The sequence below is a fragment of the Callithrix jacchus genome, chromosome 5 (assembly GCF_049354715.1).
Source record: "Callithrix jacchus isolate 240 chromosome 5, calJac240_pri, whole genome shotgun sequence".
Lineage (NCBI taxonomy): Eukaryota > Metazoa > Chordata > Mammalia > Primates > Cebidae > Callithrix > Callithrix jacchus.
The window spans coordinates 96,882,838-96,910,800 of NC_133506.1; the positions used below are offsets into that span (position 1 = coordinate 96,882,838).

Sequence of the window (27,963 nt, forward strand, 5' to 3'; positions counted from 1 at the left end):
TCATCTTGTTTACCTTACCGTATTGTTTTTATTTTTATTTTCATTTTATTTTGATGGAGTCTTGCTCTGTCACCCAGGCTGGAGTGCAATGGCATGATCTCAACTCCCTGCAACCTCCGCCTCCTGGGTTCCAGCGATCTTCCTGCCTCAGTCTCCTGAGTAGCTGGGATTACAGGTGCCCGCCACCATGCCCGGCTAATTTTTGTATTTTTAGTAGAGACGGGGTTTCACAATCTTGGCCAGGTTAGTCTTGAACTCCTGACCTCGTGATTCACCCACCTGGCCTCTCAAAGTGCTGGGATTACAGGCGTGAGCCACCATGTGTGGCCCTCTTTTTCTTTCTTTCTTTTGAGACATAGTCTTGCTCTGTCACCCAGGGTGGAGTGCAGTGGCATGATCTTGGCTCACTGCAACCTCTGCCTCCCAGGTTCAAGTGATTCTCCTGCCTCAGCATCCTGAGTAGCTAGGATTAGAGGTGCCTGCCACCACCACGCCTATCTAATTTTTGTATTTTGAGTAGAGGTGAGGTTTCACCATGTTGGCCTGGCTAGTCTCGAACCCCTGACCACAAGTGATCCACCTGCTTTGGCCTCCCAAAGTGCTGGGATTACAGGCGTGAACCACCACACCTGGCCAACCCTTCCTTTCTTGCCCCTTCCTTCTTCTCAGCAGCCTCCCTCTGTGTCTGCCCCTCTGCCCTTCCTAGCCTGGGATCTGTCATCTCCCCCCTGCCCCACCTCTGCCTCTGGTTTCTGATGAGCTCTGTGTTGTCTGCCGGGTCACTGGGAGCTCCCTGCCGTTGCTCCCTCTCTGAGGCTATGTCTGCACATCCTGCCTGGTCCTCTCCTCACCTCTCCCCCAGCTTCCTATACCCTTGGGGCCAATCGATAGCAGCCGCTGGTTATCGATTGGGGTGGGTGTTCAAGTGTGGCTGCTGCAGGCTAGTATTGATGGGCAGAATTGGTGCTGCAGCCTCAGTAGAGCTGCAGCTGGGGAGCCTGGGGCTTCAGGGGAATTGGGGCTCTCCCCCTAGCCTTGAGGGGACTTGAGAGTGGGAGTCCTTAAAGCTGCACACATCACAAGGATGAGATTCAGGGCTGAGGGCAGAGAGCCTGTAAGAACAGAACAGCAAAGCTTAGCTTAGGCTGTCATTCAACAAGTATTTATTGAGCACCTACTATGTGCCAGCTGGAGATACAGCAGTGAGAAGTCAGCAACAACCAATAGGTAAAATTATATGGTATTTTATACCAAAAGTAGAGCAGGGAAAGGGGACATAGAGCCCTGTGGTTGGGGGAGGGCACAGTTTTAAACGGGGACGGTAAGCAAAGTCCTGGAGAAGGGGCAGGAGAGAGCCCCTGAGAGCATTCCAAGCAGTGGAAGAAACGCCAAGTGCAAAGGCTGTGGGTGGGAGCGCGCCTGTGTGCTCTAGGCCAGTGTGGCTGGAGGGAGGTAAGGAACGAGGACAGTGAGAGGAAATGGGACAGACAGAGAGGTCACAGAAATAGAGGCTGGGTGCGACTGGGAGTGGACAGCCCAGGGCTGGAAGCTGCCCGACACCAGGCTGTAACCTGCGTAGCCTCCGCTCAAGCATAGCTTCCAGAACATGGTTCCAGAACCAACAGACCAGGCCCCAGGCCCTTCACCTGCTTTGTCAATGAGATCGTGTGAGTTAGGTTCTATCATCACCCTGCTGTAAAGTTGGGGAGACTGAGGCTTAGAGACATTTGGCAACCTGCCCCGGGCCATGTGACAGAGCTGGGACTCAATCCCTAGTCTCATGCCACAATTGTTGCTTTTGTTGTTATCATTTTAGCTGTTTTAAGTGCACCGGTCAGTAGTGTTAAGTGTATTCACATTGCTGTGCAGCAGGTCTGCAGAGCTCTTTACCTTACAAAATGGAAACTCTGGCCGGGCGCAGTGGCTCACACCTGTAATCCTAGCACTTTGGGAGGCCGAGGAGGGTGGATCATGAGGTCAGGAGTTCGAGACCAGCCTGACCAACATGGAAAAACCCTGTCTCTACTAAAAAGACAAAATTATCCGGGTGTGGTGGCACATGCCTGTAATCCCAGCTACTTGGGAGGCTGAGGCATGAGAATTGCTTGAACCTGGGAGGCGGAGGTCACAGTCCAGCCTGGGCAACAAGAGTGAGACTCTGTCTCAAAAACAAAAACAAACAACGGAAACACTATACCCTTTAAACCACAGCACCCCATCCACCACTCAGCCCTGGGCAAACACCATTCTCTGTTCTGTTTCTATGAATGAGACAACTTTAGATACCTCCTAGAGTGGAATCATGTGGCAGTTGTATTTTCGTGACTGGCTTATTTTACTTAGCATCATGTCCTCAGGGTTCATCCATGTTGTGGCATGTGTCAGAATGTCCTTCCTTTTTAAGACTGAATAACATCTCATTGTCTGTTTATACCACATTTTGTTTATTCGTTCATCCATTGATGGATATCTGGGTTGCTTCTGACTCTTGGCTTGTTTGAATAATGCTGCTAGGAACATGGGTGTGCAAATATCCCTTCAAGACCCTGCCTTAGGCTGGGTGTGATGGCTCAAGTCCAAGCACTTTGGAAGGCCAAGGTGACTAGATCCCTTGAGGTCAGGGGTTCAAGACCAGCCTGGCCAACGTGACAAAAACCCCATCTCTACTAAAAATACAAAAATTAGCCAGGTGCGGTTGTGTATGCCTGTAATCTCAGCTACTTGGGAGGCTGAGGCAGGAGAATTGCTTGAACCCAGGAGGTGGAGGCTGCAGTGAGCCAAGATTGCACCACCACACTCCAGCCTGGGCAACAGAGTAAGTCTCAAAAAGTAAAGCGGGGAGGTTGAGGGGGGTGGACACGATGGCTCACGCCTGTAATCCCAGCACTTTGGGAAGCTGAGGTGGGCAGATCATGAGGTCAGGAGTTCGAGACCAGCCTGGCCAACATGGTGAAACCTTGTCTCTACTAAAAATATAAAAATTAGCTGGGCATAGTAGCAGATGCCTGTAATCCCAGCTACTTGGGAGGCTGAGGCAGGAGAATCACTTGAAAATGGAAGGCAGAGGTTGCAGTGAGCTGGAATCACGCCACTGCACTCCAGCCTGGAAGAAAGAGTAAAACTTCATCTCAAAAAAAGAAAAAGAAAAAGAAAGACTCTGCCTTGAATTCTTTCAAATACCCAGAAGTGGGATTGCTGATCTGATATTAATCCTATTTTTAATCTTGTGAGGAATTGCCGTACTGTTTTCCATAGCAGCTGCACCATTTTACATGTCCCCAACAGGGCACAAGGGTCCCAATTTCCCCACATCCTCAGATAATGGTTCTTTTCTGTCTTTGAGAGCAGCCATCCTAATGGCTATGAGGTGCTATCTCCTTGTGGTTTTGATCTACATTTCCCTGGTGATTCATGATGTGGGGCATCTTTTCATATGCTTGCTGCCCACTTGTGTGTCTTCTTTGGAGAAATGTCTATTCGTGCTCTTTGTTCATTTTTAAATCAGGTTGTTTACTTTTTTGCTATTGAGTTGTAGGAGTGCCTTATATATTCTGGATATTAATCTCTTATCAGGTATAAGATTTGCTAATAATCTCTCCCATTCTGCAGGTGGACTTTTCACTCTGTGGGCTGTGTTCCTGCATGCACAGTTTACATTCTGATGTAATCCTACTTTTCTATTTCTGCTTTTGTGTTACCTGTGCTTTTGGTGTCATAAGAAATCATTGCCAAACCCAGTCCTCTATTTGGTCAATAATTCTGCCTTTGGGTGGGTGGGAGGAGATGGCTGGACACTATTGCAACAGTTGGGGGAATGAGGAAGTGTTTAGCCAGGAGCATGGAAGCCCCCAGGTGGTGAGAGGGCAGTGATTATGGTATTCCAGTTACTGAGGGGCTTTCATGGGGCAGAGTGATGACCCAGAAGGCAGAAATGGGACCAGTGGGAGGCCCAGGGAGGCAAATAGCAGCTTAATTTAGCAAGATTCCAGAAGTGGAAGAGGATACCTTGGAGATAGTGAGCTCCCTGTTGCTAGAGTAGTGCAAGACCTCAGTTGATCACTCAGAATATCTCACAGGGGCTTCAGACAGGAGAAGTTTGGGTTGATGGCTTTGGATCCCTTCTATGATTCCATATGGAAGGAGGGAGCTCAAAGATTCAGCCAGCAGGGTGGGGTGAGCAGGATTGCAGCTTATAGGTATCCCCTCTGCGCCTGGGGAAGTCTAGTGCTTTGGAGCCCAGCTGTGAGGAGATTCCCTTAAGTTGCCGTCACCCTGGAGCCTGAACCCAAGTCCTGGCCCAGCCCATCCATGGGTCTGAGACCTGCTGGAAGAGAAGAAGAGAGACTAGGATGTGCTTCCATTGCCTGCCAGGTGCTGTTTGCAGGCAGAACGGAAGGAACAAACTTCACAGCGGAAGGATCCTGGTTCAGGTGTTGCCTCAGCCATTGGCTGAGTGGCCTTGAGCAATTCCTTTAATGTCTCTGATCCTAATTCTCTTCATCTGGGAGCAAGGGGTTGTCACCTCTCTTGTTGGGTTTATTGCAGAATAACAATAACTGGGGCTTGGGGCCTGGCAGGTGCTCAGTTAACTGCACTGATCAGAATTAACCCCCCCATAATTTCTTTTTACCACCCTTGGAAGCCAAGGACCTGAGCCAGCCGCACCCCCAACATATCCCATCCTGTGACTGCTTCCCATGGCCTGGCCCCTGCCAGTCTCCTGCTGGGTGGGCTGCAGCCTCTCCTCTGCTGAGGGCTGGGAGTCCAGACTCTGGATCCAGAACCCAAGAAAGCCACAGTAGCACCCAAGTCAGCTCAGGGGCCTCTCCGGGTCTGGTAGGTAGGGTTGAGTGGCGGCCTGACACGGACATCCTGTCTGTCTATCCTCTGCCTCTTCCTGTCCCTGTAGCTGCTGACCCTGGTGCTTCCTCACTCCTGGCTTCGAAGTCCCTCCCAGCCCTGAATCTTGTGCCCCGCCTCACTTCCTTGTGCATTGCACCCAGAGATTCCCCTGCAACCACTAGCCCAGCCCATCGTGGAGAAAAATCAAATTTCATTAAAGGCATCGATTTTCTTCTAAATTTGCTGCGAGTACACTTGGAGGCTCCTCCGTAATCTTGCCTGTTCCCACCTTCAGCTGGCCAACTACCGCTGCAGCTTCGAGGGGAAACAGGGCTGCCAGGGCTGGCAGGTGGTATGGAGGGAAAGGGGCCCCCAGCCAGCTTTGGCCTTTCAGTGCAGCAAGACTCTGGATATGTCACTGATTTCCTGGGAGTGAGTTTTCCCTGTCTGTCACCATCTTTTTACAGGGCATGGGCTGTATGTCAGTGTGTGTTTTGTGTGTATCTCTGTGTTTGTCTCTGTGCATCTGTGTCAATTCATCTCTGCATCTGTGCGTCTGCCTCTGTGTGTATGCATGTGTTTGTGTGACTGCAGGGGGCGTGGGGGCTGGGCTTGCAGTTGAACTCTGGATGCTCTGCTGCCCATGAGACAGCCAGCCTGAGGAGGGGGCTTGACTTGAGATAAACCCAAGATATGATTCTCCCCTGCCAGAGGCCAGCGGCTGGGCTGGAATCTGAAAAGGGCACAGGCTTCCCTGTGGCCTCCTGTCCACTCCTGCCCACCACTGTCCCTGTGGAAATGGAATGCCCTGCTGGTTTCCTTTTGAAGTTAGATTGGGGTTTTAGGGGCTGGTGGAAGAGATTTCAGACTGTGTGCGGTGGCTCATGCCTGTAATCCCAGCACTTTGGGAGGCTGAGGCAGGTGGATCACGTGAGATCAGGAGTTTGAGACCTGCCTAGGCAACATGGTGAAACCCCATCTCTACTAAAAATGCAAAAACTGGCCGGGCATGGTGTCATGCACCTATAATCCCAGCTACTCAGGAGGCTAAAACAGGACACATGCATGAACCCAGGAGGCAGAGTTGTGATGAGCTGAGATGGAGCCGCTGTACTCCAGCTTGGGCAACAGAGCAACACTCTGTCTTTATCTTTTATTTTATTTTATTTTTATAAAGACAGGGTTTCACCATATTGGTCAGGCTGGTCTCAAACTACTGACCTCAGGTCATCCACCTGCCTTGGGCTCTCAAAGTGCTGGGATTACAGGCATGAGCCGCCACACCCAGCCAACTCTATCTTAAAAAAAAAAAGGGCCCCAGGTGGGGGAGGTGTAGAGTTGGATGGACATATACAGACCTGGTGAGTCTGGAGAGAGTGGGCTAAGAGAGAAGGCTGGGCAGTGGCGGTGCCAGGCATGGGGTATGGCATGAGGGCATTCGTGTCTGCCTGGGTCATGTTCCTGGGGTAATGTCAAACATCAAGTTAGCCTTGACAGGAACAAAAAAAGTCACGGAAGGGGCCCTTTGGCCTTTGTTGGGTGGGGAGGCTTGTGTCCTGGTTGTAGGCCGAACCTCTTCCCTCTAGCCCATTCGCGAGACCCAGAGGTCAGCTGCGATCCTGAACTGGCCTTCAAAGCCCTGTGACACTGCCCCATGCCCCAGGTTGGGCATCTGATGGGGCCCCTGCAGATATGGGGCACGGGGTCTGTTCCCAGGTGTGTGTTCTCGATGAAGTATCACTGCCGCCTCTCACCCCAGCACTGCATAGGCGTGTCATGTGAGTTCATGGCTGTGCATGTGTGTTCTCCCTGCAGCCTCTGCCGGCGAGCTAGAAGCAGCCCTTCGGATTCCAGGGACAGGCCAGATTTATGACACTGGGAGAAATATTTAGGCCTGAGACAGTGTGGTTGTGTTAATTATGGAAATCTAAAGATAATCTATATTTAATGCTGAATTTTGTCAAATTTGCTAAAGAATTAGGGGAGCGTGTGCAAACAGTGACACTTCAATGAAGAACAAGGTGCAATTAAACTCTGAAATTTACAGTGGAATAATTGGAGAGCATGACAAATACAGTTATCAGCAGCAACTAATTAGGGGTCTGCTCGAGGTTTCTGGGCTTGATTAATCTCGCCTGGATGCTAATAAGTTATATGGGGCAGATGATAACCGGTTTGTCTCCTCCTTCCTTCTACCCTCTCTCCAGAGCACTTGAGGGGTGAGGATGTGACCCATTCAGTTCATTCCTCTGTGCGACCGGCCTGAAGGGGAGGGTGGGGGCACTCCAGCTCCTATGCTGGGACCCTGCCCCTGCTCCAGCATCCTGAGGGCTCACTGGTCGGTAAGTTCTTGGTGTCTCACTTGAGGCTTGTTGGGACTCAGGGAGAGTGGCTTGGAGCCTGTGTCGGGGTCTCGCTGAGCCTTAGTGGGCTGGATTCGTTCCCTTGCTATTGATGTAGCTGTCTGACTCCCACCTCTGCTTCACTTCATGCCCTGTGGGAAGGGGCGCTGGAAGCCCCCCCTTGGACCTGAAATAGATCCCATGCACCGTCTTCCTCGGCTGGGCACTTGCCTCCCTTTCCCCTCACAGGTTTCTGCTAATCTACCTCACTGCTGACTGTGGCCAAGCCTTGGATCCATTGATTAAAGTTTAGGCTGGAGCTGATGCTATTATCCTGCTGGAGTGTGGCCAGCACTCTGGGCACCACCGCCAAGCCCAGCTGTGAAACTAGCACCGCCGCCTCCCTTTCTCTGTCTCTCACCCTGTCTCTGATTCTCTCTGTGTTTGATCTCTCCCCTGTCCTGGGGCCTCCCTCGGACCTGCTGCCCTTGTCACCCTTCAGGGGCCACCCGGTAAAACCAGCTGCGGGGGGACTCTACCTTCTGCCACCCACTCCTTCCTCAGAATTCCCTTTGACTCTTGGCTTCTCCACTTGGGGTCCCCAAGGCAGCTCTATGCATCGAGCCCACCCTGAGTACCCCTTGCCATCTCCGGCCTTTGCTCAATGTCATTGGGCACAGGACGGAGACTCTGACAGTCTCAGAAGAGGCTGATGAATCCAAAATGGGACGTTAGATGAACTGCTTCTTTGTGAACGTCTTTGATACAACTGGGTCTATCAAAGCATGAGCATCTGTGAGCATGCCTGTCATAGGAGGCTGGGCCCTGCTGCGGCTGGTGGAGGGGACACTGGAGAGGACGGGGGCCTCTAGTGCCTCCTTCAGGGAGGAGGGGTGTGGCTTCTTCGAGGCCTGATTCTCCTCTTGTTTTGGAATGCGGAGCTTTGGGATCAGATACACCCAGACTTGTGTCCCGGCCCTGGGGGTCCTGGGCTCTTCCTAACCATGTAAGGTCTTATTTTCCTTCTTGTAGCACAGGGATAATTCCTTTACAGTGAGGAGCGCAGGTGACCGGCTGGGAGCCGAGCAGGCCCTGAGTACATGGCGCCCTCCCCTCCCCGCCTCCCTTCAGCTCCGCACTCCTCCACGCTTCAGGTGGACTTGCACACTGTTTTAATCAATGCTAGGGTGCTGACATGAAGGAGGCTGGGGTGGGAACCAGGGCCCAGAGTCTCACTTCACCCGAAATCTGCTTGAGTCAGGGAATCCATCCAGCTTGAGATCTGGTGTGTAAAGGTAAGAAAAGGGCTTTGTAAAGTCTCCAGCAAGGCCCAAAATGCTGCTCTTGTTAATGAGGAGCAATGTGTGGGAGGAGTGGGCTGCAGTAGCCTCCTGGCCTCTGCTCTCTCTCCACACAATATGCCTAAAATGTAAATCCTATCATGGCCTGCCCCTGCTCAGAAACCTTCAATGACTCCCTAGTGCCTCCGGGATAAAGTACAGAGCATAATGGTCAACGCCGTCCACAGTTGCCCCAGTCTGGTTCCCACTTCCTTTGGAATACTTCCTCCCTTCTCCCTCCCCTCCCTCTCCTTCTTCTCTTTCTTCTTTCTTCTTCTTCCCCTTCTTCTTCCTCTTTATCTTCCTTTCCTTCCTCTTCTTTCTTCCTCTGTCCAGGTTGGAGTGAAATGGTGAGATCTTGGCTCACTGCAACCTCCGCCTCCTGGGTTTAAGTGATTCTCCTGCCTAAGTCTCCCAAGTAGCTGGGATTCCAGGAGCCCACTACCATGCCCAGCTAATTTTTGTATTTTTAGTAGAGTGAGGTTTTGCCATGTTGGCCAGGCTGGTCTTCAACTCTTGACCTCAAACAATCTGCCTGCCTTGGCCTCCCAGAGTGGGGATTAAGGCATGAGCCACTGCACCTAGCCCCGTTTGGGCTTTTGAAGTCCCTTTGCTCTACCCACCCAAATGATGCCCTGGTCCCCAAACTCCCACACCTGACCATCTGTAGGCTTTTATTGGATCAATTTACACCACCTGACGTGCTTTCCCTCCCACTGCCTTCCCACGACCACTTTCTGGGAGGCCTGGCTCAAGTCTCATCACCTCCTAAAGCCTCCTCTGATGCTCCCATGCCCACCCCCACTCCTCAACCTGAATGCCCTCTGGTTGCACAGCTGTTCCTCGAGTCTGTGTCAGGTGCGTCCACCAGAGTGCGACAGACACTGCGGGCACAAGCAAAATGGCCCCAGGATTGGCCGCTTCCCTCCCTGGGCCTGCCTGTGCTGTGCCGTCCCAGATTTCCAGCCTGGCATCCTCACCACTGGACTTCCGGGTTGGAGGACTTGGGGACAGGACGTGTGTCCCTTCTCTGCAGAGCTGCTATCCCTGGAGATTTGGATGAAATGACAGAACCAGCTGCTCTTGTTTGTGTAGTGCATGAATTTCCCAGTCACTGCTGATGTCCTGGGTCGCCAGGGCAGCAGGTAGGGTTGAGTTGGACTTTTTTTTTTTTTTTTTTTGAGGTAGAGTCTCGCTCTGTCGCCCAGCCTGAAGTTCAGTGGCATAATCTCGGCTCACTGCAACCTCTGCCTCCTGGGTTCAAGTGATTCTCCTGCTTCAGCCTCCCAAGTAGCTGGGATTACAGGTACTCACCACCATACCTGGCTCATTTTTGTATTTTTATTTGATGAGCTTTCACCATGTTGACCAGGCTGGTCTCAAACTCCTGACCTCAAGCGATACACCCAGCTTGGCCTCCCAAAGTGCTGGGATTACAGGTGTAAGCCACTGCGCTCAACAGAGTTGGCTCATTTGACAGATGGGGAAGCACACCTTGATGATGGCTGTGTCTTTCAGAGACTGGAAAGTCATGGGTGCAGATGCTCTGGACAGACTGAGGCTCAGAGCAAATTTGCTGCGGGTGACATGGCCTGTAAGGGTGGCACTCAAACCCAGGCCTCTCTGGCTGCGGGCTAGTGTGTTTCCCTCCACATCTGTTTTCTGATTATTCAAGATGCAGGTTTCATTCCTCCCTGTCGTCATCACAGCCCCTGACTCTGAGGTAACTTTCAACGGTGCCCCAGGCCTCTGCCCCCAGTCCCCAAATCCCCACGTGCTGTGTGTCTGTGGACAGATCCCTGGCCACTCCGAGCCACAGCTTTTTGTGAAATGTTCAGGTGATGCATTGCCTCTTCCTCACAGTGTCATTGTGGGACAGAAGGAGATGGTGCCTGCAGAGACCACTGTGCTGCAGGATGGACCCCCTGCGAGCCTGGGCTGGGGCATTTCCCTAGGGGCTCTTGGTCTCTCTTGGGGGCTGGGATGGGGAATGCAAACACTCGTTGGTCTCCTTCAGCCCCTCTTTGGGGGAGGAAAAGAGCTCTGGGGTCTCCTTCCTCAGGATCCTGCAGCCCTTGCAGCTGCTGGAAGTGAATGGCGCTCGGTTGCCATGGCAACGAGGGCCAGCCACCTGCAGGGCCAGTCCTGTGCCAGCCGCCGTTGACCTCACTTAGGATGATTACCTTTTGGCAAATAAAATAATTGTGTTAATAAAGAGGCCATTTGCCCCTCATTCCCCGTCCCGCTTTGCCTGTTTCCCGTCCTCTCCTTCTGGCAGATAGAGAGGATTCTCTCCACCTGGTTACCCCTGGCCTGTGGGATGCCTCCCTCTTGAATTGTTGACCAAGACCCGGACTGAGATTTAATCTTGGCCAATATGAATTATCTCCCACCATTCCCATCTTGCCACCTTCTGCCTCCTTGCCCCAGTATCTCTTTTGAGGTTGTACAGTTGAAATACTACTCATCCTGTCTTTGGCCTTTTTGTTTTGTTTTGTTTTTGAGACCAAGTCTCTCTCAGACCAAGTCACCCCAGCTGGAGTGCAGTGGCGTGATCTCGGCTCACTGCAACCTCCATCTCCCAGTTTCAAGTGATTCTCCTGAGTAGCTGGGATTACAGGTACCCCCCCACCAAGCCTGCTAATTTTTGTATTTTTAGTAGAGGCAGGGTTTTGCCATGTTGGCCAGGCTGGTCTTAAAGTCCTGACCTCAAGTGATCTGCCCACCTCAGCAATGCCATTTTACCGAGAGAGAAAATGTATATGTATTTATTTTGAGTCTGGGTCCCCCTACGTTGCTCAGGCTGCTCTCGAACTCCTGGCCTCAAGCAGGCCTCTGGCCTTGGCCTCTCAAAGTGCTAGGATGACAAGTATGAGCCACCGCACCTGGCCAAAATCTATGTTTTGACAGGTCTAGAAACGTGTTGATTCAGCCCCTGGATTGCAGAACAGGTTCCCCTAATAGATTGCCTGGGAGCATTCAGTTCAGCTGCAGGCAGATACACACTTGACGTGGGCTCAAAACTGGGCTGGGCTTCCAGAGGGGAGAAGAGAGAAACAGGGACCCTAGGAGGCTCGGAGCCAGGGATCGGGTGCGTGGGAGTAGATGGATATAACTACAGAAAATGGAGATGTGGGATGCAATTCGAGGTGCAGTGTGGCCGGGCTCTGAGACCCCGGAGAGAGACTGACTCAGTGATGGAGGCCCTGAGGGGGACGAGGAGGATGAGACTGGCAGTTACTGAGCCTCTGGTAAGCAGCTGACCCTTTGCTGAGTGCTTCAAATTTGTTATTTCACACGATGGCTATCACAACCCCATTTTACAGATGGGGAAAGTAAGGCTTAGAGATTTTGAGTGAATTTTGGCCAGATGTGGTGGCTCACGCCTATAATCCCAGCACTTTGGGAGGCTGAGGTGGGCGGATCACCTGAGGTCAGGAGTTTGAGACCAACCTGGCCAACATGGTGAAAATACAAAAAATCAGCCAGCCGTGGTGGTGGATGCCTATAATCCCAGCTACTCGGGAGGCTGAGGCAGGAGAATCGCTTGAACCTGAGAGGTGGAGGTTGCAGTGAGCCGAGATTGTGCCACTGCACTCCAGCCTGGGGCAACTTGAGTGAAACTTCGTCTGGAAATTTTAAGTGACTTTCTCAAGGTTATACAACTCAAGTAGAGCCAGGATTCAAACCCAGATCTGCCTGGGCTTAGTGGTCTTTTTACTCCAACAGGCCGATCAAGGATGGGGTGGCAAGGCACGAAACAGATTGAGCATGGCATGGCAGGCAGGCTTCGTGCACAGGTGTGGCCTCTTCTGCGTCTGGCAATACTTAGCCCCTGTTCTTTAAGGCTCTTGTTTAAAGATTTGCCAAAAAGAGGTCACCCAAACTATCGCCGATTTAGAAAGTTTACTTTTCACCAGGGCACACAGAATAGTGCAAAGAGACTGGGCTCTTTGAAAGGTCATTTTAAGCCTTTCAAACAGTGATTAAGTCAGGGCCCAGCAGGCGGTGTCATCTTAAGTTCTCATACTTGGAGGGGACTGGCCTCTCTGGATTCCCAGGTCTCTCCATGACTGGAGGAATTGTGTCATATGGACACTATGTCAGAAGTCTAGATTTGGGGCCCTCTGTGTCTCCCCTTCTGCACCCTGCCACCCCTCTGATAGGTCCTGCTCTGGGCAGAGTGACCCTGTGGAGGCAGGCAGGGGCTGCAGTGCCCACTAGGCACACTAGGTGGCGCTCTGACATTGGACAATCCTCTGAGCATGTGGCTGCGTGGTGGCGGGAGGGCAGGGCAGGATGGCTTTGAGGGGAGGCTGGTCTCACCAGACCTGACACCCCGGCCTAGGGTAGGCCAAGCGGCACCGGAGATGTCAGAAGCCAGGCTGGGGACCAGGAACTCTGCTCCTCCACCTGTGGGTCCTGGTCATTCTTGGGTTAGGGCTGAAAGCAGAGCAGCGGGAGGACCAGAGGGACTAGAGGAGAGCTGGAGAAGAGGGATGGTGGGGGTGGGGGGCACCAGCAGTCCCTGGTGGGGCAGCCCAGCACCCCTCAACTGGGCGAGGGCCTGGGGAAGGCTGCCTTTTCACTGGCCACTAAAGCCTAGGGTTGTAGACCCGGGTCTCTCTGGAATGGTGAGGCCATCTGCCTTGTCCTTGGGACCAGGTAAGAGGCTTGGGGGCTTGTTTATAATGCCTGCAGCTGGAATGAAAGGAAGCCTTGGCAGAGGTGGCTGAAGGATCAGCTTTGCTCGAAGGGCAAAACCCCGCACAGGACCTGAGGGCCTCAGGGTTCGCCCCTATGTAGCCACGTGACCTTGGGCAAGTCACTGAGGCCTCTGACTCCTTCTTCATGAAAGGGACTCATCGTGTCTGCTTTTGGAGTTGGGAACCTTGAACGAGATCACATACACAAAGGCACTCAGCACGCCAAATGCGGGGCACCCCTCCTGTCCTGCCAGTTTGCGCAAGTGGCATCTTGTATCCTTTCCCCGCCTGCAGGCCCAGTAAACACTCAGTGCTGTTGAATGATTGGTGCCTAGAGTGGAGGCAGCTGGAGTTGGCAGTGTTCCAAAAGGGGCTCCAAACCTTGTATTTTGGGGGACTATCCTTGAGAGGCCCCGTCCTCAGATTTCTATGTTTTCCCTGTTTGGAAATGCATGTCCTGGAGCTGGGCCTGACCACTTAGCCTGCTCACTCTTTGTCTTGTCCCTTGTCTGGGGCTCTGCAGGATCTAGAGGGAAAGAGAGAAAGGAAATCCCCAGCACTCGCTTGGGGGAGAAGAAAGCAGAGGAGCGGACTTGCCCAGGGCAGGGGGTGGGGGGAGACTGAGGCAAGGGAGAACCATAAGGACAAACTACGAATCCCTGAATGCTAGTAGGTATCGGAGAGTGAGGTGGCGAATTGACTTCTCAGCCCCGTGGCAGGGACCGAGGAGGTCTGTTACCCTCGGCTCCTGGGGGAGAGGTCTCAAATTGTTGGCTAAAGACATGTGAGGAGTTAGGAGACAGGCAGGAAAGGTCTGGGAGGAGGAAGTTGAGGGCAAGGACAATGGGGGCAGATTTATTTGGTTAACAAATGTTCCACAAACGCTGGCTTGCTCGGTGAGAACCTCATATGGGCTAGGCACTGGTCTAGGTGGTGGGACTCAGGCGGTCCAGGTGAATAAGATCCCTGCCTGGGGGAATTTCCAAGGAATAAAAATCAGGGTGGCTGGGGCTTGACTCTGGCTCACCACAACCTCCGCCTCCTGGGTTCAGGCAATTCTCCTGCCTCAGCCTCCTGAGTAGCTGGGATTACAGGCGTGCACAACCATGCCCAGCTACTTTTTTGTATTTTTAGTAGAGACAGGGTTCATGATGCCTGCCATGCCTGCAACCAGAGGACCCTGTTGTTAAAGCAACTGAGATAATGCGTGGGGGCACTGGGGCTTTGTAAACTACATCGCACACAGAGGGGAATGGTCCATTTAAATGGTTTGGGGTACACGTGTGTGCATGCATGCATCAGTATCGGAGACCCCAGGATTTGTGCTCCATCTTTCCTGCAGGCCACCTGAGCTCAGGTCAGCTGTCAGATGGATGGATATATGGTGTCCTGGCAGTTCATGTCGGGAGTCTGACCCTGGAGCCCTGGGGCTGGAACTGAGGTGCTGGCCGAGGTGTGGAGATGAGGGCCGGGCCGAGAATGGCAGCATGGGAATGGCCTTAGGGAAGTCAAAAAATAAATCTTTGTCAGAGATGGAGATGGGATCAACCCTTCCCCCTACCTCAACTCTGGGCTGGGCAGGGTTGCCTGAAGAGGTTGGGGGTCTTTGCTCTCACTTCCAACATCCTCTTCTCCATCACGTCTCCACAGTCGACCCCTTTCCCGTCAGTCCTGATTCCTGCTGCCAAGCTACAGAACAACCCAGGGAAAAATAACAACCACGCCTTGGTAATTTTTGTGTTTTTAGTAGAGGCGGGGTTTTCCTATGTTGGCCAGGCTAGTCTCGAACTCTTGACCTCAGGTGATCTGCCTGCCATGACCTCCCAAAGTGCTGGCATTACAGGCATAAGGCACAGCACCTGGCCTGTCTTAGAGGTTTTTGATATGCACGTCCTGATTCCTGTTACCTGCTCACCTGCATAAGTACATGGGGTGCCCAGGGCTCTCCAGCCCCATCTGCCCAACCAGTCGACTGAGGGGTAGAGCCAGGCAGGGTGCAGCGTGGGCCAGAGGATGAAGATCCAGGAGAGCCATCTCTCAGCCATATACCCATTTCTAACCTCCCTCCCCCAGGAAATGGGTGGTGGGAAGCGGTGTGGTGGAGTGGAAGAGAGTGGGTATCAGACCTCGCCAAATCCTTACTAGCTGGGGGTGTCTGGGGCAAGATGGGGTGGTACGAGGACCTAGCCTGTGGAGTGGACATGCAACCTTCATGGGATAACCTGTGTCAGGTGCCTCCATTAGTGAGTCCAAGCCTGTCCAAGTCTCAGTTAAGGAGGATTTGGGCAATTTTGTGCTCCCCCCACTGCCATCTCCCCACCCTAACTGGCTTCTCAGTTCACTGATTGATTGATTAGTTGAAAGGCATCATGGGAGGATGCCATCCAGTTGGGGATATGGTGTGAGTAAAAATCCCAGAGTGTATATCCTTTCCAGGACAGCAGAGACAAAAAAGAGCTTTTCTGGATGGGAGATTCCAGGAAGGTTTTGTGAAAGGAGTGGCATTACACTGGGTTTCTCAGAGGGCTCAGGCTTACAGTGGAGAAGGGAAGGGAAGGCCAGTGGGAGGAAGGGCCTGGGCACCGGCCTTCAGTAAGAGAGCTGCTACACAGCCATGAAATGCTAACAGGTTGCTTTCCTAGAACAAAGGGTAAGTGTGATAAAATGGAAATTGTGATAAAATGTTCCTGATTCCTGGATTATTAAAACAAAAGTAGGATATATTGGGAAAAGAGTAGGAGGCTGAATTATTTGGATAGTTACAAAACGTTTCTTTAAATCCTCAATTTGCTTTGCTCCCTGTGGGGGCTTGCCTCCTTCCTCCTTCACTGCCGAGATCGCAGAAATGTGCCCCAGAGAAGTGGCCCTCCCGTCTCCCCCCCGCCCACTCAGTTCACCACTTTGCCTCTTTAACCCCACTCCCACTCCTCGAAGAAAGAAGATGGTATTGGAGGAAGACTGGAGGGGAACCCCTATCTGAGATCCCCAAACTGTCTTCAGAGAAAGGGAGGAGCTGCCACAGCTCGGCTTCTGGGACCATATTTCATCCTCGGGTCCATGAGGGAGGAGGAAGCTATTCCCTGCCAGAAACATTTCTGTCGAGTGATTTGCATTACATCAGACTCAGCCTCTTCCTTCGAAGAGCAGATACCAGGAGATGGTGTTTGGGCAGTGGGGATGGAGGAAGAAGGGGGAGAGGAGAGGGAGGAGGGGAGGAAGAGAAGGAGGATGACAGAGGAGAAGAGGAGGAAGAAGAGGAGAAGCAGAGGAGGAAGAGGAGGGGAGAGTAGGAAAAGGAGGAGGAGGAGGAGGAGGAAGGGGAGAAGGATGAGGGGAGGAGAGGGAGGAGGCATAGGTGGCCAGCTGTCAGAGCTGCTTATTTTATTTTTCTTGCTCCTGGAGCAGGCTGGCAGAGCGGTCCCCAACAGCGCAGGAGTTGAGAACATGGGCTAAAGGAGGAGATAATCTGGGCCAGTTTCCCTGGCTGCTTCCGCTCCATCTCCCTCTATCTCTCTATGTCTAATTCTCTCTCCTTCTGTCTCTCTCCTGGTCTCTGAAGGAGACAACTCGCAGGTGACTCCCTGGGCTCCACTGTGCTTCCCGGGACCTGTGCAATGGGGGTGCTGTTTGTCCCTTCTCATTGTAGACTGAGCTTGGGATTTGTCACCCCAGTTGCTTAGATGTGGCTTTGGACTTCTTTGGGGCCCTAGGGTGAGTGGGGAGCCCACATTTCCCCCACCCCATTCTTATAGAGCCCAGGCAACCTCCATGGGCCACCAACTGCATCCTCCATGGAGAATATTCGTAGCTCTAGAGCCCCTATTCCCAAACTGTTTCTTGTCTTTTTTGTTACATGGACATACTCCAAAAAAGGAGCTAAAGAACTTGCGTTTCTACACGTTTCCATTCTGATCAGTTCTTTCTGGATTTCCCTGGGCATTTTTGTTAGCAGGTGTGTGAAGGGCTCTGCTGCTGTGAACTGGCTTTCATACCTGCCCCCTGCAGCAGCCCTCCCACAACACTGGGCACAGGGGTGTTGATTTTCTTTTACAAATGGGATAACTAAGGCATGTTAACAGCTGAGCCTGGGTTTGAACCTGGTTCCCCCTGTGCTGGTGCAGAGCTTTTTCCCCTGGGCTGTATGTCTCCGGTGTCTCTGCCCTTCCACTGGGTTTCCTGCTTTTGCCAAACATCGACACACATGATCATTTTCAGAGTGACAGCCTCCCATTGTGTGGGGTTAATAGCCACATGGCATTCCACCATGTTGATGGGTCATTTTGTTAGGTCACTCTCTCATGGTTGGGTATGTGCAAGGTGTCTAATTTCTTGCTATAATAAATGCAACTGCTGGCTGGGCACGGTGGCTCATGCCTGTAATCCCAGGACTTTGGAAGTCCAAGGCGGGAGGATCACCTGAGGTCAGGAGATTGAGACCAGCCTGACCAGTATGATGAAACCCAGTCTCTATTAAAAATACAAAAATTATCTGGGCATGGTGGCATGTGCCTGTATTCCCAGCTACTCGGGAGGCTGAGGCAGAATTGCTTGAACCAGGAGGTGAAGGTTGCAGTGAGATTGTGCCATCACACTCCAGTCTGGGCAACAAGAGCAAAACTCAATCTCAAAAAGAAAAAATAAAAAGCAACTGCTGTATTTTGTTCAAATTACTATCCTTATCTTCATCCCTAGTATGTTCCACAAGTAGGTTCAGGAATGGAATCTTGGACTCTTTGTCTCAACAGGGGCTGGGGTGGTGGTCTTGACCTGGTGCCTTGACCCAGAACGTGGCCAAAACAGGGATGGGTGGCAGCCACCTCTTGGGGCTACTTTGGATTCACCTCCAGCCAGAAGAAGCTACAATGACCCCTTTAGGGGCTGGCACATTTGATGTACTATAAATTCTCCATGTGTACACGTGGCAGTCTGGACCCTCCACTGATACATAACATGGTTTATCTCAATGTTACTCAGAGCCGTCACCACCACCGCCAAATCTGGGGGGTGAAAAGAGCCACAGCATAAATCTGTACCAAACATTAGCCAGAGAATGTATTATTTGTCAAATGGCCAATGTTATCTTTAACTGGCTTAACACAGAACTGCTAATGGATCACTCTTTTTTAGACAGAGTCTCGCTTTGTCCCCCAGGCTGGAGTGCAGTGGTGCGATCTTGCTCGGCTCACTGCAACCTCTGCTTCCTGGGTTCAAGTGAGTCTACCACCTCAGCCTCCCAAGTAACAGATTACAGGCACGCACCATCACCCCTGGCTGATTTTTGTATTTTTAATGGAGATGGGGTTTCACCATGTTGGTCAGGCTGGTCTTGAACTCCTGACCTTGTGATCTACCTGCCTCGGCCTCCCAAAGTGCTGGGATTACAGGCGTGAGCTACCATGCCTGGCCTTGGATTTCTCAAAACAAGTAAGAAGGTTTAGAGAATAAACCAGTTAAATATTATAACTGTAAAGTTCAGTCTTCAGCCATAACAGCTCTGTTTGGTGAAAAGCATACATTTTATGAACAAAGTGAGTAATTTGGGGAAAAGGATCAAAGACAGAAGACCCTTGTTTCAGTTCCAGCATAAAGGGAAGTTGGTGGTACAGATGGCGAGTGGAGTTCAGATGGTCTTTCAGGGATGTGAGGCTCTATGAGCTGGCAGAGGAGGGAAGCAGAGGGCATTGGCCACTGAAGGGATGAGGAAGGAGCAGATTCTCCTGATCCTGGGGGAGGTGAAGGCACAGAACAGGAAGGGACGCGCCTGGGGTCAGAATTGGATTCCTGTGGAGTTCCAAGCATCTGAGCCAAGCTGCCTCCTGGTTTTGCAAAGCATGGATATTAATAAGGGTGATTAGTAATCATGACGTGTGAATAATAAGGGGATGGTTAATTGTCCTGGTTATGATGAACAGCAGTCACTGGGAGAGGGTGGGGGAGCTGGGACCCCCAACACACACTACACACACTCACTCCCATCTGAATCGTTCCTGGCTGCTGCTTATGAGGCGGCAGAGCCAGCAAGCTAGAAGGGGATCTGTATTTTTTTTTTAATAAAAAAAAATAGGATAAGGCAGAATTTAAAAATTCATTTATAATTTTCTGGCTGGGTGCAGTGGCTCACATCTGTAATTCCAGTGCTTTGGGAGGCTGAGGTGGAAGGATTGCTTGAGCTCAGGAGGTAGAGGCTGCAGTGAGCTATGATCATGCCTCTGTACTCCAGCCTAGAAGACAGACCCAGACCCCATCTCTAAAAATAGATAATAATCACAATTTCCTTTTATACCATTATGAAAGGACACATTCGCAGCAGAAACTTTGGAAAATATAGAAGTATATAAGAAAGAAAACAAAAACCACTGTAAACATCTTGGTGTATATCCTCCAGTCTTTTCTTCTATGCACACATAAATATAGTCATCAACTGTATTTATTTATTTTCAACAGTGTCTCGTTCTGTCACCCAGGCTGCAGTGCAGTGGCAAGACCATGGCTCGTTGCAGCCTCAACCTCCTGGGCTCAGGCAGTCCCCTTACCTCAGCCTCCTGAGTATCTGGGACCACGGACATGCACTACCATACCCGGCTGATTCTTTGATTTTGTTTTTCTTTTTTTTTTTTTTGTAGCGATGGGTCTTCCTATGTTGCCCAGTCTGGTCTCAAACCCTTAGGCTCAAGAAATCCTCCTGTCACAGCCTCCCCAGGTGCTGGGATTATAGGCGTGGGCTACCGTGCCCGGTCTATGAACTGTATTTGAAACAAAACATAATCAGGATGTTATTCTGCATGGCATTTGGTAATTTTCATTTTTTTTTTTTTTAACTTACAGATACTTCCTGTGCTCTTCTCCATGGCATTAAATGGTCTTTGAGAATATGGCTTTTAAATGAGGGGAACATTAATTGGGGCAATGGGGACTCTGTTAGGGAAGAAGTCCGTCCTTTCTTGCCTCCTTGTGAGGAACGCTGCAGGGTCTTCGGGAAGGTGATGATAGGGGGAGGGGTGGGGCAGCTCAGGGGCCCCTGTGATCAGGAAGTGGGGCAGAGAAGGAGTCAGGACTGCTTCAGAGCCTGGGCTTGATGGAGGAAAATGTCTACTGAAAACATAGTTTTTCCTCATACTTGGCGGAGGATGGACAGCAGCCGGAGGTTCACTGGGCATGATTAGGGCCTGATACCAGTGTGAGTACATGGTCCTAGAAACATCTTTGAACTATTCTGAGCCTCAGTTTCCCCATCTGTATGCAGAGGAAGCAGCACCTATCTCTTGCTCACCTCCTGATGGGTTGTCATCAGGGACTGAGATACGAGCCCACTTCTGAAGTCAAAAAATACCAAGGATGGAGCTCCCATCAGGTAGAAAGAAATGGGCAGACCTCAGGGTTATGTGACAGAGGCCAAGAGACCTAGCCTTTCTACTGGCCACCTGTGAGTCCCACGGGAAGTCTTGTCCTCTTGCCCGAGACTTGCGTGTAAATTGCGGGGCTGCACTCGGCACTCTCTAAGTAGCCTTAGAGCTTCCAGTTCTGTACTTCTCTGATAGGCCAACCTGGGTCTGGCTACGGACGTTCAGGACACCTGGCTGGTGCCGGGGTGAAGGAGGGTCAGTGCTGCTGCTGCTGCCTCGGGACCCTGTGGGTCACAGCCAGAGTCACAGATCCTCTGCGTCATGGTTGAGCCACTCTGGAGAGAACATCTTCTGGTTTTGGTGGAGATGAGGGAGTGTGTGCAATTTCATCCTTCCTAAAAATGGGAAATAAATCACACGACAGGAAAGGATGGTCTGACCTCAAGGGCTTGCCCACCAATACCAGGAAGACTCTGACTGCCTCCCACTAAGCCCACCTCCCCACATCTCTGCATTGCTCAGCACCCCTCTGCATTCATGGGCTGATGGCAGATGGGGCACTGTAGCATTACTGGTACTTACATAGCTGTCACTTTGTCACCATTCTTATGCAATTTTTTTCTTCCACCCCATCCCTCTTATGCAATTTTTATCCATTCATTTATTCATCCGCTCAATACATGAGAATTATCCACTGTCTATTTTTTTTTGAGATGGAGTCTCACTCTATTGCCCAGGCTGGTGTGCAGTGGCATGATCTCAGCTCACTGCAACCTTCATCTCCTGGGTTCAAGGCATGCCCCTGCCTCAGCCTCCCGAGTAGCTGGGATTATAGGTACGTACCATCACACCTGGCTAATTTTTGTATTTTTAGTAGAGATGAGGTTTCACCATGTTGGCCAGGCTGGTCTCAAACCTCTGACCGTAGGTGATCCACCCACCTCGGCCTCCTAAAGTGCTTACAGGTGTGAGCCATGCCCGGCCTCCACTGTCTTTCATGAATGGCAGTCCTCTGACGTACTAGCTTGTGACCATGGCAAAGTGCTTTACCTTTCTGTCTTCAATGTCTTCTTCTGTAAAATGGGTCTGTTGTAATGGTGCCCATCTCATAGCTTTGATGTAATGAGTAAATTGAAATAGTAAATGTAGAGTGTTTCACACAATGCAGGGAACGTTGTAAGTACTGGGTATCATATTAGCTCTCATCATCGCCACCATCGTCATTACTGCTACTACTCCTGTTGTGTGCCAGATGCTTCGGGTAAAGTGAAGGCCGAGACACAGTTCCTGCTCTCAGGGAGTGCATAACCAGCTGCTGTCCCTGGGTGTGTCCCTCCAAAGAAGGAAGTGCCTCCCTCTGGGGGAGCAGAATTTTGACAGACAGCCCCTCCACTCCATGCCGGCTCCCCCAAAACGTGGCCCCTGCCACCAAGACCCAGGCCAGTGTGTGGCTTCACCCAGTCCTTAAAAAGAACCAGGCCACCCCTCCCCCCAGCTCCCTCGCCACTGCAGCAGCACGCAGGCTGCTTGGAGAGGTGACAAAAAATTAAAATTAAAGCTAAATTAAAAAGAAGATTCCCATTTCCTCTCCCCATCGCACTTTCCACCTTAATTTTATCGCATCTTCCTTCTCGTTTTATTGACTTTTAGAAGCATTGCCACAAGATTTAGTGTGGAGCAGGAGGGGAGGTAATAAATGTGCTGCTCCTCTTGCCTCCAATTAATTCTTCCAGGGGGTGGGGGTAGGTAGAAAAGAAGGGGACTGCCCCTGGATGTGAAGCCCCAGGAGAAAGAATGCTTTAAGACTGCAGAGGTGGGGGCGATACCCCATGGTGGAAGTGATGCTGGCTTTGGCTTTTGTCCCCTCCCTGGACTTGTTTCCTGGTGGTCGAAAGAAAAAGAATCAGTCCCAACCATGCTAATCAGGCCAGAAAAGAGAAAGAACTTATACTCTCCCTGATCTGGCTTTAAAAATAATTCCAGAAATCTCCCTTCCTCCCAAACTCCACCCATATTTCTTGGGATGAAGATTCCCCACCCACCAAACAGATCTTTATTTAATTTTATTTTATTTCATGCTCAGGTGGTACAAGGCATTTTTTCTTTCCCTCATCCTCCCTTCTTCCTTCCTCAGTTTTTTTGCTTCTTCCCCAACCCCCATCTCTAATATCATTTTCATCCACCCATAGCAACGTTATGTGTTTGTAATTTTCTTCTAACCCTAATGGCTCCGCTTTCCCCTTAGTATTTAAGAGGAACAAGACAGAGGTAAGTGTCAAATAAACAGCGGTTCCTATTTAGGCTGTCAATTTCGGTTGATGGTGGAAAGGCTGACTTGAAATTAACTCTGCTGCTGTCTGATGCAGAGGAATGTCTGCCAGGCGCAGACAGCAGCCGGAACCTTGTTGCCCAAGGCAGACCCTCACCCTGTTACCTGCCTGGGTTAGCTGGAGGAGTGGGTGGTGGTTGGGTGTGGAGAGCTGATGCCCAAAGTGATTTGTTTTTTTAAGGAGGCCTCTCTCCTCTTCTTGGCTTTGGCCTTTCACCTCCCTCAGCCAGTGGTTCTCCAAGTGTGGTCTCTTGGCCAGCAGCATCAGGGACATGTTAAACAGGCAAATTCTCTAGCCACTCCAGACTTACTGAATCAGAGACTCTGGGGTGGAATCCACCAATTGTGTTTTTTAAAAACAACTTTATTGAGGTATAATTTACATACCATAAAATTCACCCGTTTTAAGCATACTAGTCAGTAATTTTTAGCACATGTATTGAGTTGTGCAACCATCAACCCGGTTCTAGAACATTTCTGTCACCCCAGTAAGATCCCAGGGGTCTGTTTACAGTCAGTACCCTTCCTGTCTTTTAGCCCTATGCAACCACCAGTCTACTTTCTGTCTCTATGGATTTGCCTTTTCTGGATGATCTTTTGGGTCTGGTTTCTTTCACTTAGCATAAGGTTTTGTTAACAGCTTTATTGAGATGTAATTCATACACCATATGATTCACCCATTTACATGTACAGTTCGATGGCTTTTATATTCACAGAGTTGTGTGGCCATCATCACAATCAATTTCAGAACACTTTCAAAAGGAACCCTGCCCCTCTTAGCTGTTCGTCCCAAACTCCCCTATCCCCCTCAATCCTAGCCAATCATGAATCTACTTTCTGTTTCTAGAGATTCTGTGCATTTCATATAAATGAGAAATCATATAACATGTGGTCTTTGGTGACTGGCTCCTTTCACTTAGCAAATTTTTAAGGTTCATCCATGTTGTAACAATATATCAACAGTTCAGTCCTTTTTGCTGCTGAGTAGTATTCCACTGTATGGATGTGCCACATTTTGCTTATTTGTTTACGCCAAAGTTTTGGACTTTGGGGTTACTCTCACTTTTTGGGTATCATGAATAATGCTGCTCTGAAAATTCTGTACGAGTCTTAGCAGGAACATCAAAAAAATATATATATATTTTTTGAAACAGAGTCTCACTCTGTTGCCCAGGCTGGAGTGCAGAGGTGTGACCTTGGCTCACTGCAACCTCCGTCTCCTGGGTTAAAGCAATTCTCCTACTTCAGCCTCCCAAGTAACTGGGATTATAGGCGCACACCACCACACCCAGATAATTTTTGCATTTTTAGTAGAGACGGGGGTTTTACCACATTGGCCAGGCTGGTCTCAAACCCCTGACCTCTGGCGATCTGCCCGCCTTGGCCTCCCAACGTGCTGGGTGGGATTAGAAGCGCGAGTCACTGTGCCAGTAATGTTGAGAACTACTCTCTGGGTCGCACCCCGATCTCTCTTCTAGATCTTTCCCTCACTCTCTCACCTTCCCACACCAAGTTTCTTCAATCCAATCTCTACCTTCTTTCATCCCTTGAACGATCATTAACACAGCACCTACTGTCCCTTAGGGTGGGCGTAGGGGCTGACAGAGTCTGTTGCTTCCCGGCATCATTCCCATCTTCCTGAAGAGCCACCCTGGCGTCGCCACCTCAGTCACTCAGTAAAATCACTTGTGCAAAGTCTCCTCCTAGGCTCCGGACTCTGTAGGAATCTATCCCATTAACAGCTCCCCAGAGAAACCCAGTTTGAGACAGTTCCTTAAACTCTGGGTGCCTCAGTTTTCCCAGCTGGCGAAGGGTGTGAGAATGCTGACCTTCAGGAGCGACGGGGGTATCCCTGGCTGGTGCTCTCATTCCGCCTCCAGCCACCCTTCCCTAACCTCTGCCTGCCCCATTTCCCATGAAAGTCGCTGTGGGCACCCAGTAGATCGCTGGGTGGACTTCACCTCCCACTTCAACATCCCGCCCTGTCCCTTGGCTCTTCTCCTTGGTCTGGCCTGCCTTCCCCGCTGGAACCCACCGCCTCCACTGCGCGCCTCCAACACCGCTGTCTCTGGCCTGCGCCCCAGAGCGCTCCTGGCTCGCGCTTTCCCATCCTTCCCCAGGAGCAGAGCCGGGCCTGGGGCGCCTTAGGCAGTGACATCTGCGGAAATCTTTGAGAATGTAAGATCTTTTGGAGCCACCGGTCCTCAATGGCAGGTCCAGCCAGGACGCCCCTGCTCAGACCCCTTCCCAGCCTGGAGTGGGGGCCCGTCTGCCCCGACTCCCCAGTATTCCAGGAGCCCCTGCTCGGAGCCCAGACACCCTTCCCAGAAGGTGGGAGTGCAAGTTCTCTCCGTCGGATGAGAAGCCAGTCCACGTCCCGCCGACCAGGCACGGTGGCTCTCGGAGCGCCCCACGGGACCCCCTGTGCCTCCATCGGCGCCCTGGACGGCGGGGCAGTCTTGGGCGTCGCCCCTGCACCCGCCCGGGCTCACGGGGGTCGCTCCTCCCTGGGCCCCCTCCCCTTTCCGGGCCGCGCGCCCGCCCGGCATCGCGGGGGCTCCGCGGCGTGTTTGCTTTTATTGAACGCACAGTGACCGTGGCGGGCGCGGGGCGTGCGCTCTCATCATCGCGATGGGCGTGCACGGTGCGGGGCGAGGGGCGCTGCCCGCCTCCAGCGAGCGAGGGGCAAGGAAAGGGTGTGCCAGTTCTCTGCCCGCCCAGAGTTCCCCCGAAGCCAGCCTCCCTCCGAGGCCGCTCCTCTGTTTTTCTGTTTTCCTTTCCCGCCCTCTCGCTTTGCCTCGGCGGCTCGGTGAAGTGTCTGGTGGCCGGGACCCAGAGCCCGGCGGCCGCCCCCATCCCCAGCCCCGCGATCCCTGTCCCTGCCCTTTGTCTCCCCGCGCAGCGCTCTCCGCCGCTGAAACTTCGCGTGACACAAACTCCTGGCGGGGATGGCGGAAAGGGGAGCGTGTACCTTGTGAATTAAGAGATTTAGTCACTTGTGGAATGACTATTTTATAGCGACTTCCTCCCCGACTGAGTGATGTTGCATGCATTGGTTGTATTTATAACTTAATAGCTTTTCTCAATTTTATTATACTTTTTATGATACTTGTGGCTTTATGGGACTTCATAATTTTTCTCAGATTCATTAAATTCAGCTGAGGGTGGAGCTCATGATGGGAGCAGGTACCCGACTCCAGAATGGCAGGGGGAGCAGGTGGGATACCACCCTCCCCACCCTCTGCCCCTCCTCAGTCACTCGGCCTTTTCCTGACTGCTGGTGGTCATGGTAGTGGTGGTGGAGGCAGAGGCACTCTGTCTCTTGGGTGAACTTGACGTAGTTTTCTCATCTGGGATGTGGGATTTCCAGGGAAACCTGCCTAAGAGATTCCTGGCTGTTTCTCAGGCAGAGGCTGGTGGAATCATCCCACTTTTGGTGATGGGCTGTGTCTGATCTAGGCTTGTCCCCGATTCCCTCCCTGCCTTCCTCTCTGGTTCTTTCCAACACTAACTCCTAGAATCAGAAATGCTTCCAGATGTCCCGGTTCAACCTCCTCACTCCACAGATGGGAAGACGGAAGCTCAGAGAGGTGCCATTCCAGAATCAGGGGCAGGCAGACCCACTTCTCCTCACTCCACTCCACTGCTCTCTGCTGTCTCCCGGCAATGGCCAAAGGCTCTAGCTTTGCCCTCAGTTTCCTTCCTGCCTCCAAATTTTTTTCTTTTTTTGAGATGGAGTCTCGCACTGTCACCCTGGCTGGAGTGCAGTGGTTTGATCTCAGCTCACTGCAACCTCTGCCTCCCAGGTTCATGTGATTCTTCTGCCTCAGCCTCCTGAGTAGCTGGGATTACAGGCACTTGGCACCTTGCCCAGCTTTTTTTTTTTTTGTATTTTTAGTAGAGACAGGGTTTCACTATGTTGGCTAGACAAGTCTCGAACTCCTGATGTCATGATCCGCCCGCTTCAGCCTCCCAAAGTGCTGGGATTACAGGTGTGAGCCACTGCGTCCGACCCTTGCCTCCAAATTTAAGGTCCTGTTACGGTCTCAGAGGGAAAAGTATCATCATAATAGTTAATATTGATAGAACACACACAGTTATGTTCTTTAATCTTCACAACAGCCCTGCTAGAGTAGCTCCTAGTATTTACCATTCTACAGATGAGGCAGCAGAGGCATAAAGAGATGAAACCATTTGCACAGTGAGTGGCAGTGCTGGGGTGGAGAGACTCAAGACAACCGTACTCTGTGGTGACCTCACAATCACAGCTAAGTGGATTATTTGTTAATTTGCCTGATGACTTCTCTCTCTCTTTGGATTCTTTTTTGTTGGAAGGAGGTGGGTGGGAAGCGCAAATAGTCCAGAGGATACACGAACAGAGCAGAGGCTCTTAATTCTAGGGCTGGGATCTTAGTTGAAGAGTGGTATAAGGCAGAGGGGGATGTGTGTCAGCTGCGAGTGGAGAGGATGGTGGGGCACTGGCACCAGTGTCTGCTGCCTCAGACCATCTGGCATCCAGGGTGGTAGCGACTACTGATAGATGGGCAACTTTAACCGAGTGCCAGCCCCTGCCCTGCTCAGAGCCTTCCAGGGGCTTGTATTTCTGAGGCTCCAATACATTTAAAAATAAAGAAATGCTGGATTGCCAAAGTGCCATCTGATTTATATTCCGCAAGTTAACACTTAACTCACCATAGACGATGCATATGGTTGTGCTGCTCACAGGATCATTTCAAGGCTTAGAAGATGGCGATTGTAAGTAAGTTCCAAGGCAGCAGGTGTTCTCATCCCGTTTTGGTCCCTGCTGTAGCTTCTGCATCTAGAGCAGTGCTTGGCAGGCAGGAGGTGCCCCACCTTCTTGGCTGCTCCTCTGATGAGTGAATGGTGCACTCCAGGCAGCTTGGGTTGAGAGACTCCAGCTTAAACCTATAGGAGAAACACCTTCCTTCAACCCTGTTGGGGTATCCCTGTGGCTGTCAACAGACCCCATTTGGAGATTATGGTAAAAGCATAAATTAGGGCCTTTCATAGATTAGAGGCCCGAGTGCTGTGGCCGGCCTG

At 51.3% G+C, this 27,963-nt stretch overlaps 1 protein-coding gene across 8 annotated transcripts in view; it reads left to right on the top strand.

Annotated features, from left to right (window-relative positions):
* MRM1 (mitochondrial rRNA methyltransferase 1) overlaps positions 1-27,963 on the top strand; it is a 147,625-nt gene that overhangs the window by 12,529 nt on the left and 107,133 nt on the right. The window contains exons 5-6 of one of the 8 annotated variants that reach the window (XR_008481576.2): positions 7,050-7,184; positions 7,434-10,741. The exons of 6 other annotated variants lie outside the window; for them this stretch is intronic. The gene's annotated coding sequence lies outside the window, so the exon portion shown is untranslated. Of the gene's footprint in view, positions 1-7,049; positions 7,185-7,433; positions 10,742-27,963 lie in introns of those variants that run through there. One more of the 8 variants, XR_013535724.1, reaches the window with a different exon arrangement.